Below are 11,000 nucleotides of genomic sequence, written 5' to 3'. Positions count from 1 at the left end.
ACGGATCAACACTTTCATGGATTACTAATTAAGGTGGTATGGGAGTCTAAAATAAAAATGATAGAATTTGTTCATACTTTGCCAAAACGTAGTATCTATTGATATATGTTGAAAAATATAATAAAAATGATAGGTCACCGCGCATTTTCTCAAGCTACAGGACGTGACAAAATGACACATTTTGTATGGATTATACAGAAAAAAACACTATTTTGTGATTTGAAAATAAACAAAATGATAGAATTGTTAAATACTTAAGGAAAAGAGAGCTTTCAGACAATGCTTTGAGAATATCAAAAGAAAAGATAGGGTCACCGTACGTTTTTTCCGCCTAAAATACAAAAAAGGAAAATTCCATGTAGAATCCTTCAGAAAATGCACTGTTTAAGAGTTATCTCCCCTTAAAATGCCAATTTGAAAAAAAATAAAAACAACCAAAAATAATCAACATTTGCAAAAATATTAATATTTATAAGTTATATTCTTATAAATTGGTTCTTTTAAATGAAAATTCACATTTATTATCTGCATTCCTGCACCAAATTTTGCTAACTTGATAGAAAATCTGGACCTTTGGTTCTCTGTTTTTTACAATCCAAGATGGAGGAAGACACCCATACCACCTTAACTGATAACAAGCCGTAAAAACTTACCTTTGTTTGTTAATCAAAACTTCTATGTAAACGTGATTGGTATGAGAAGATGTACATTTTAATTTTATTACTCTGTATTTGAAACTTAACTATAATTGTTTAATTTACAATTTAAAGATAGGCAAAAATACGAAAGCGATATTCCAACTCAAAAGTCGAAAGCAAACAGGTAACGTCATGGATAAAAAAAAATCAGACAAACGATAGTGCAAAAAAACAAAACACAGAAAAAGTAATACTGAACAACACGAAAAAAAACACAAGTAAATTAATCAAGTCGTATTATGAAAAATACCAATTCCTCATGAACCGACGATACATATATTATCTACTTTGTCGGACTAAATATGCAAATATTAAAGATTTTATTGGAAAATGTTTCATGAACACGTATACAAATAATGATTTCTTTTTTGATTTGTAAAAACGGCGGTCGGTAATTCATTGTTTAATTGACAAAAAAAAACAGAGGCTCAAGCTATTTTTGTAGTACGTTTGTCTTTCGTTAATATGTTTATGTAAGGTTATAACAAACACACTGCATCCAACATAAAATTTTTAAGATTCATCCGAGTACTCGCGAGTACTCGAGTATCATGACCGAGTATCCGAGTATTAAAGTTCAGATCTTTTGACATCCCTACTATAAAGGGTACCAAATTTACTAGTGTAGAACAATTCATATAGGAAAACCAACGGTCTGTATATTGTTCTAAAATTAATGATTGTAATTTTCGCTGAATTTTTATTACAAAATGTAGATGACTATTCTAGAATATTATTATTTATCAATTTCCATTTCTTTATTAACTTCTGTTATTGTGTACAACTGTTTGTCAAACAACATGATATATCGTTATAAGTCAATTATTTTATACAATTATAACCTGTTGGGATATATTGATGTTTGTTCTCATCTGGCATCGATAATTTCAATCCTTGTACAATGTATCTATAAGGAGTTTAATTTAAAAGAATGAACTTGAAATTGAATTACTTAAGCCTCTATTGCCAATTAATGAAATATTTTACATGCCGATTACAAGATTAAATCATTTATTTCACACCATAAGACTAGTTTTAAAAAAGAATTACATACTAAAGAAAAAATCAGATGATTAATTTATCCCGTTCAAAACGATTTTAAAACATCTTTCTATTCTTATTTTTGTCGTATAAACAAAAAAGACCCTCACAGTACCACCCAATTAATAACAAGTCATGCTCGATATTTGTGTGGACCGCTGACGTTATGTATTTTCTGTTTTTATACACATCATATAAATGTTAGCATATTCATAAGTATTAACTTTTTTCCTTCAAATACTTATTTTTCTTTTCAAATTTCATGCAAACGACGTGTTTATATGACAGTGGCTTTACATTCGTTAGATGTGTTTGAGCTTTAGAACTTTCCGTTTTGAATTTTCTTTCGGGTTCGGTATTTTTATTGTTTAATTTTTATTAAATGATAATAATAATGACAACTTTGCGATACATGACACGTCTCTGTCCGTCATTAGAAATAAAAAAAAAAGAAGTATTTTTGATGAATCCGAACTTAAATTTAATATCGATCACTTCTAATATAGTTCGTGTTCGACGGAAAACAAATACAATTCATTTTCATTTGTTCGTAATGCCTGTTTTGTACGTTACAAAAAGACACAAACAAAAACGAATCAGATGCTGAATGCACTTGTTCTGTAAACATGTATAAACAGCACCACGATTATTTTTTTACTTAGACTATGTTGGATGTTTTGTGGATGACATCAACCGTATGTTAAGGCACAGGATAAAGATTTTACATCTGATTACACTAGAGAAATGCAGGATCCACTGTAGAGGGTACACGTATTTTGGATTACAGGTAAAACAGCTTAAGGGCTTGTCAAAATTGACAAACTGTACAGAGTTGAGGTCCGCATATTTTATTCCAGAATTTTTGGTACAAAAAAGTGCTTCCTGAAGGTTGGCAAATTCTGAGCATACATCAATTAGGGTTATTTATAGATTAACGTTGATCATCTAAACGAGATTGATTTTTCTCGCTTGAGTCGTCACGGCGAAAGTGAAAACAGCAATCGAGTTGAGATGACCTATGCTAATCTATTTATCGCTATTTTACCTATGACGACGTTGTCAATTTCATTGACAAAGCCACTCGCCCCCTTAGTTTCTAGCGATAATTTTTCATATCACTCCACACCGCTAAGAAGAAAATTATCAGTCATCAAGATCAAATGCAAATTTCTTAAGGAGGTTTTCTACTCAGTTTTACAATTACAAGCTTTTAATAACAATAGTATATATTGATAGGGGATTATTGAAGGAACCAAAAGAGCACAAGAAATATAGGTCAATGTGCTTGTTTTCGAGATATTAGCCATTGAAATTTTGGCGGGAAAATGTTCTCTCTTAAATTTTCTTATTTTTATAATTGACAAGTTTAAGTTCTCAAAAACTATTAAAACATAACAAAGATTTTATAAGACTTTTACAGATGGTTTATAATTATACATGTAAAAGATTCATAAAGAGAAAAATGGGGGTCAATGGGCAAATTATTATAAGGAATTTAACTTGATGAAACGAGAGGATTCCGAAAATCTGACGGTAATAAATATGTGTTCAAACATTTTAATTATATGTGCAAAATGTGTTTACTTGTCAATACACTATTTTAATATATTGTGTACACATCTATTATGGAATAAAATTGAGAATGGAAATGGAGAATGTGTCAAAGAGACAACAACCCGACCATAGAAAAACAACAGCAGAAGGTCACCAACAGGTCTTCAATGTAGCGAGAAATTCCCACACCCGGAGGCGTCCTTCAGCTGTCCCCTAAACAAATATATACTATTTCAGTGATAATGAACGCCATATTAAATTCCATATTGTACACAAGAAACTAAAATCAAAATAATACAAGACTAACAAAGGCCAGAGGCTCCTGACTTGGGACAGGCGCAAAAATGCGGCGGGGTTATACATGTTTATGAGATCTCAACCCTCTCCTATATCTCTAGACAATGTAGAAAAGTAAACGCATAACAATACGCACATTAAAATTCAGTTCAAGAGAAGTCCGAGTCTGATGTCAGAACATGTAACCAAATAAAATAAACAAAATGACAATAATACATAAATAACAACAGACTACTAGCAGTTAACTGACATGCCAGCCCCAGACTTCAATTAAACTGATTGAAAGATTATGATTTCATCATATACACCACTAATTCATGACCCAATTGCTTTCTACGTTAAATTCCTCAATTTCAAGCAGACACAACTGTTTTGTTTTAAGTTCAAATAAGGTGAAATCATTGCATGTCAAAGCAACACTTTATGGTGTCTTGTACTGAAACATACCTTTAATGGCATATAATAAAGAACTGGTCCCTTGAACTTCGGCTGTACCAAAACAGGTACTACAGATCTGACAAAATGTATCCTCTTTATAAAATTTGGTCCAAATGTTTTGATATTCAACATTATAAGTCAAAAAGTGTTCTGCAATGATCACCAGTCATTTAGCTTTCCTTGATACCAACTATACCTAGATATTTTACATATTTTGAAAGTTACACTCATGCATAGGAACTACTCTGTGTTAAATATGTACTGGTTTCTGGTTTGTGCTTTCTGGCCGGTCCGACTTGGTGGTGTTACACCTTATAATCTTATACACGCATTTTGTAGTATGTACTGGAAACTCTGACCATGTAATACTATATATTCAATATTGCAGGATTATAAATGGTATGCACGAGGCACATCTCGTCTGAATATAAAATCTATGTTCTACAGTTTGGTAAAGAGAACCGGAATTGTTAATGAATCAAATAAGTTAAAGAATGATCCTAGGCATCTTATTGCTTAATCAACTGAGTTCCTTGGTATAAGTTTTAATCATGCTACAGTATAGTAATTTATACGGGATAAACAACATTGAAGGTATCAATTTGACTGAACCAGAAGCGCATTTTGTCAATCAATGTGTCTTAAGTGACGCTCGAGGGCCAAACAATTTGTAAATCATAAATCTGATTCAAACGTTGATGTCACTACACGGGGCCTTACGTATGGTGAAATCCAGACAAAAAAAATAAGACCATCGCATGCGGACGATATATGATTACATGTGTACCTTATTTCAAAAAACTGTTTTAAATGTATAATAGCAAATATCAATTAACACTGTCGGTTTTTTTTTCAAGTACCGAAATAATGGGATACGGTATTCCATAGATTTTACTGATCTTTTACAAGATCAGCAAGATGTACCAAGACTCTCACTTCAAAGCGAAAGAAGATAACAAATTCAATAAATTTTAGAAAAAAAAATTGAGCAGTATGAATTAATGTTATATTTAGGATTGTAGAAAAAAAACAGATCAGTAAATGTCCAATCAAACCAATTAGCAATCACCAAATATATAAATCATCGGTACATGACAATTGTTTGACCGCTAAATACGCCGTCACTTAATTTCAAGTCTCGATTTCTATTTATGTTGGGTAACATACAAATCTATATTTGTCAGGCCGGTCGTTGGTGCCTTTGTGGAAACAGGTATTACAGCCCAGCATATCCCCAAGCATCGGAATTACAATGCAATTGACCTTGTAAAGGGGAATCTTATTGGATGTGTGGCGAGCCTGGGAGAAATGCCATATATGAAGGTAGGTGAAGTAAGAACGATATTTTAAGTTGAAAACAGAGTTACTATAATATTCTTTAACTTATCTTCAATCCGAAATGGCTGACTATAGATAAAATATGTCAACCGCAACTGCTCTAGTCCGGTATTTGAAATTAAACTTAAGAACGGCAGCGATCCTTTTAATATGAGGGATGTACAAAACGCAGCAAAGTCAGGTTAAGTTGCATCCCAACTCACGCTGGCCGTGAATGAAAGTTACAGGGCAAAATTACTGGACATTCCCTAAAAAATCATTTTTGCAGTTGTATTCTATTTTTTTCAAAACAAATTATTTCAAAGAGAAAAAAACAAAATCGCATAAAAAGATATAAGAACAAAAGACGACTAGGTTTCAACAAACATATCTATACAATCTTCCTTTCTCTTATTTGTCTTAAGTTCAGCTAATCAACTAATTTGAGAGATCTTACAAAACAATTCCCTGCAATATAGTTTTTGTTTTGTTTTACGCAATGTCATGGTGTGATAATATAGTTTGGATTTGTATGACTTGTGATGTATGCGAAACTAGAGACGCGACTCATGTGATTCCCCCATACATTGTTATTTTGATTGTAAATTAGAAATGGAATGACGAGTTTGGACATAGATTTTCTACGTGTGCATCTAATTTTCACATCTTAACATGTTGATATGGACTTTTTTCGGTATCCACAATTTTCGACAACTAAATGTACTAGAATATATAGACTGTTCTAAATTTTATGACCAGAATATGTTTAACCAAAATGACATTCTACATAAAATTTAGACGCAAAAAATTTGCAACTTCAAACAAAAGTAAAATAAACAAAAATATTGAAACCAGAAAGCTCTTTTTTCAGACAACAGTGGTTTGAATAAGAGATTTGTAGTTTAATATGAGGATAATTAATCGAATGCAATTAACGATAGTTTTTCATATTGAGGAATGAATACACGGAAATAGCTTTCCTCAGGTTAGATAAGTAAAAAAGTCTTTGATAGATACTACAATTAAGATGGTTATAATTTTTTGATTTTCTTTTACAGTTTGAAAAGAAACACAAACAGCATATTACAGATAAGCTGCAAAAGAAAAACACATACAAACAAACAGTATTACACAAAACAGTGAAAGCTCTATATAGGAAACTAAAGCCGTCATATTGCTCATTTTAGTACAAACCCGGTTCTAAGTCTTATTTGGTAGGTCACATTCGGGGAAAAGAGACGAAATAGTAGCTACGATATTAGGAACATATCCGCTATCATCTGAGGAACAGACCCTATTGGAAGAAATTGAAAAGTTAAACAATCGATGGTTGTGTGATAAAAATGCCAAAATAATTAAATCCTTTCATTTACTCGTACACGATTCAAAATACGTACTGCAGTTCTAAAAATAAAAAGGTTTTATCTTGAAAATTGGTAGGGAGTTTGACGTAAAAATCCTTAAATGACATACTTAGTAGTCCAGCAATTGGTAATTGTGTAAACAATCGAAATCCTGTCACTCGAAGATGTTCAGGAAATCGACAATTGATGTTTATAAATGTTACTTTTCAGAGATATAGGATAAAAAGAATAACAAGTTGGTAATCGCATATTTCAATATAAAAAAAGAAGATGTGGTATGATTGCCAATGAGACAATAATCCACAAGAGACCAAATGACAAAGAAATTAATAACTTTAGGTCACCGGTCGGCCTTCAGCAATGAGCAAATCCCATATCGCATAGTCAGCTATAAAAGGCCCCGAAATGACAACTGCAAAACAATTCAAACGAAAAAAATTAAGATCTAATTTATGTATTTTGTAATTTATTTTGGGTCCTCAATGCTCTTCAACTTTGTACTTGTTTGGCTTTATAACTATTTTGATCTGAGCGTCATTGATGAGTCTTATGTAGACGAAACGCGCGTCTGGCATATTAAATTAAAATTCTGGTACATTTGATAACTATTTACACCACTGGGTCGGTGCCACTGCTGGTGGACGTTTCGTCCCCGAGGGTATCACCAGCCCAGTAGTCAGCACTTCGGCGTTGATATGAATATCAATTATATGGTCATTTGTATAAATTTCCAGTTACAAGACTTTGAATTTTTCGAAAAACTAAGGATTTTCTTATCCAAAGAATAGATTACCTTAGCCGTATTTGGCACAACTTTTTGGAATTTTGGGTCCTCAATGCTCTTCAACTTTGTGTTTGTTTGGCTTTATAACTATTTTGATCTGAGCGTCATTGATGAGTTTTATGTAGACGAAACGCGCGTCTGACGTATTAAATTATAATCCTGGAACCTTTGATAACTATAATGTACAAACAATTAACGAAAAACAAATATATTACACACCAACAAACAACAACCACTGAATTACACAGGCACATAAATACACAGTGTGGCGCGGTTTAACACGTAAGCGGGATCCCAACTATCCCCCTAACCTTGGACAGTAGTGTTACAGTACACCAACTGATCGGGCGGAGCTTATGTGATTGTAAATGTACAATCTGTGAAAAAAATAAGTTAAATATTCTTTAATACTTTAATTTTATTGTCTGATTGCCTGTAACCGAACTCAGTCATCTTCATTATCCTTTGCCTCTTCACACAAACTACTGTCTAAACACCCTATTCGTGACAAGAAAGTATGATATGCGAAACATTAAAACATTTTTATGAAATCAACTTATAGCATTTTTTTCTACTTTAGAATGATAAAAAATCAACTGTTTAAGTTAGATTGTTTGCTTAATGTCTAGTAAATTACATCATGAATCAAACCTTGCCAGGAAACATGTTTCATCTTTTTATTTTATTATTTTATTTATTGATTTAATTTAATTTTATCTAATTTTTTTTTTTTATTATTATATTTTTTTAATTTTTTTTTTTTTTTTAGGGGGGGGGGCTAGATGTATTTAGTGCGGACAAAAAATAAAAGCTATATTAGTACACAAAAAATGTCCTACACCTGTTCAGAATACTTGTATCTTAGGAGTCTTATCATTCCAATATATTTTCAAAATCACTACAAGTAAAAAAGACAAACTCAAGTTATCTGTGACAGTTTTGTTTTTTTAATCGTTGCGAGGAATTTTTTTAAACATGCTGAATTACAGATTTAAATTTTTGAACTAAAAATTGATGTATTTACTGTCTTCTGATTGGTTAGAAGTATTACTTTTATTTTCAATGTTGTCAATTTTTATGGCGACACGCCCATTCTGGTGGTGTGTTCTCATACGCCAACATGTGTTTACGTTGTTATTGTTAATATAATTAATATAAAAAGTTCTCTCAGTCTTTTTTGGGATAAATTTATTGATAATGAATGGCAATAATTTATTTTGAATTTATTGAACCGTAAAATTAATTTTTGACTTTTAACATTTTACATAATCTGCGATGCGGATTATTCAATGTGAAGAGTCAATAATTAATTATATGGTTCAATAAATTCAAAATAAATAATAGCCATTCATTAAATAAAATTATAAAAAGTACTTGAAGTCTAAATCACTTTTCAGAATTGAAAATAAAATCGTTTTTTAGGAAATTAAGAATGTAAAACAAAATGTTTTATTGACGAATTTCTTAAATATAGGAAGTGAAAAATGCATAAATAACTAATAATTATTTTATCACTTCACCATATTTGTTAATTCAATTTATACTGCAACTAGTTGTGTTTATTTCCTTAATATAGTAACACGGCAATAGTTTGTGCAATGTCAATTTCATCATGGAACACTTTTTCACAGTCAGGGGTTCATTAAGGGATGATAATAAGTTTGAAATTTGTGTTAAAATTTAAATAGCTATTAATTTTGTTATTTAAATTGCAGTATAAAACCAATATGAGTTCAATGTCAGAAAAATATCAACTCTTTTTATCTCGGCGCAAAACTGGGGATGGGCTCGGTAGATCCTACCCTTTCCCAGTTTCTTAGCCTCATACAAAAAAGTTGATATTTTTCTGACATCGACCTAATATTCTATATTTATACGTTTACAGGAATAATGAAGAATTTGGTTGTTCTTATCTTTTGTTCAATCATAGCTGTTAACTCAAATCCATACAGAAATAATGGACACTATAAAGGTTAGTTTACTGCGGTAACACATGAAAGTCGGTTGCTAATAACGAAAATTGAAAAGCTAAAAATGAATAAGAACAAAATATTTTATACATTTTTAAAATTATGTTAATCTGATTGATAAATGAACAAACCCGTATAATCTGGATACCTCAGTGCAAAAATTACACTTGTTATGTTACATAAGACAATTGTTAAGGACGAAATCACCTTTGAATTGTAGCCAACAAAAGACACAAATCAATTATAAAATTTAACAAGATTTATTATACAAAAGTTTACAAGAAGTATTACACAAATATTACTGTCAACTTAACTGCTAAAATATGAGTCCAATCTTTTATCTGTATCTGTATCCGGAAATCTTCTCGGAATTCAATCTGAATATTAGGTTCACTACTAAGGTCACAATCCAGTATGATGTTGTTTGTAGAATACCAATCCAAATGCTGTGAATACTAATGTCTATTGATGTCTAAGTCTAAGAGTTTAACTTTAGTGTCTGTATATATATAGTTGTCACGGAAAATTCTAGAACACTCTAGAAATGGAACATCCTAGAAAGTTACAACGGAAGTTTAAATTACGCATCTTTTATAAAGTTATCAAATGTACCAGGATTATAATTAAATACGCCAGACGCTCGTTTCGTCTACATAAGACTCATCAGTGACGCTCAAATCAAAATAGTTATAAAGCCAACAAATACAAAGTTGAAGAGCATTGAAGACCCAAAATTCAAAAAAAGTTGTGCCAAATACGGCTAAGCTAATCTATTCCTGGGATAAGAAAACCCTTAGTTTTTTGAAAAATTCAAAGTTTTGTAACAGGAAATTTGTAAAAATTACCTTATAATTGATATTCATGTCAACACAGAAGTGTTGACTTCTGGGCTGGTGATACCCTCGGGGACGAAACGTCCACCAGCAGTGGCATCGACCCAGTGATGTATATAGTTATCAAATGTAGCAGGATTATAAATAAATACGACAGACGCGCGTTTCGTCTACATAATACTCATCGGTGACGCTCAAATCAAAATAGTTATAAAGCCAACAAATACAAAGATGAAGAGCATTGAAGATCCATAAGGATCATTCTGGAATCATTATGTAAGTCGAATGGAAAGTTCTAATCATTCTGTGATTGTTCCAGTGATTTCTAAACTGTACAGTTATAAGATTATTTTGTAAACAACTATCAGGCCACACAACACAAATAAGGCCAACATAAATAAATATAATAATTACAATATCATAAGACCTCCCCCTTAAAAGAAGTTTTAGAGTAACAAAAACTTTTCATGAATAATATGTTTTAATGCGTTTCCCTCGGTTTTAGTTTGTTACCCCGATTTTGTTTTTTGTCCATGGATTTATGAGTTTTGAACAGCGGTATACTACTGTTGCCTTTATGTACAAAAATACATAGTAAATACAAAATATTTTAATAAGCTCTAGATAAAGCATCTGCTATTACATTATCTTCACCTTTAATATGTTTTACAATAACATCATATTATTGTAATAATAAACTCCAC

General features: G+C 31.4%; 1 long non-coding RNA gene across 1 annotated transcript; it reads left to right on the top strand.

Moving 5' to 3' along the window:
- Positions 1 to 2,400: 2,400 nt before the first annotated feature.
- Positions 2,401 to 6,795, top strand: LOC143079085 (uncharacterized). Its single transcript, XR_012979335.1, has 3 exons — positions 2,401 to 2,526; positions 5,213 to 5,351; positions 6,404 to 6,795. It is a non-coding gene; the product is annotated as an uncharacterized LOC143079085 (long non-coding RNA).
- Positions 6,796 to 11,000: the final 4,205 nt, after the last annotated feature.

This window comes from Mytilus galloprovincialis, chromosome 1 (assembly GCF_965363235.1).
Source record: "Mytilus galloprovincialis chromosome 1, xbMytGall1.hap1.1, whole genome shotgun sequence".
In the NCBI taxonomy this organism is placed as follows: domain Eukaryota; kingdom Metazoa; phylum Mollusca; class Bivalvia; order Mytilida; family Mytilidae; genus Mytilus; species Mytilus galloprovincialis.
The sequence above is the reverse complement of the archived record's forward strand: the minus strand, read 5'-3'. Positions and strand labels throughout refer to the sequence as shown.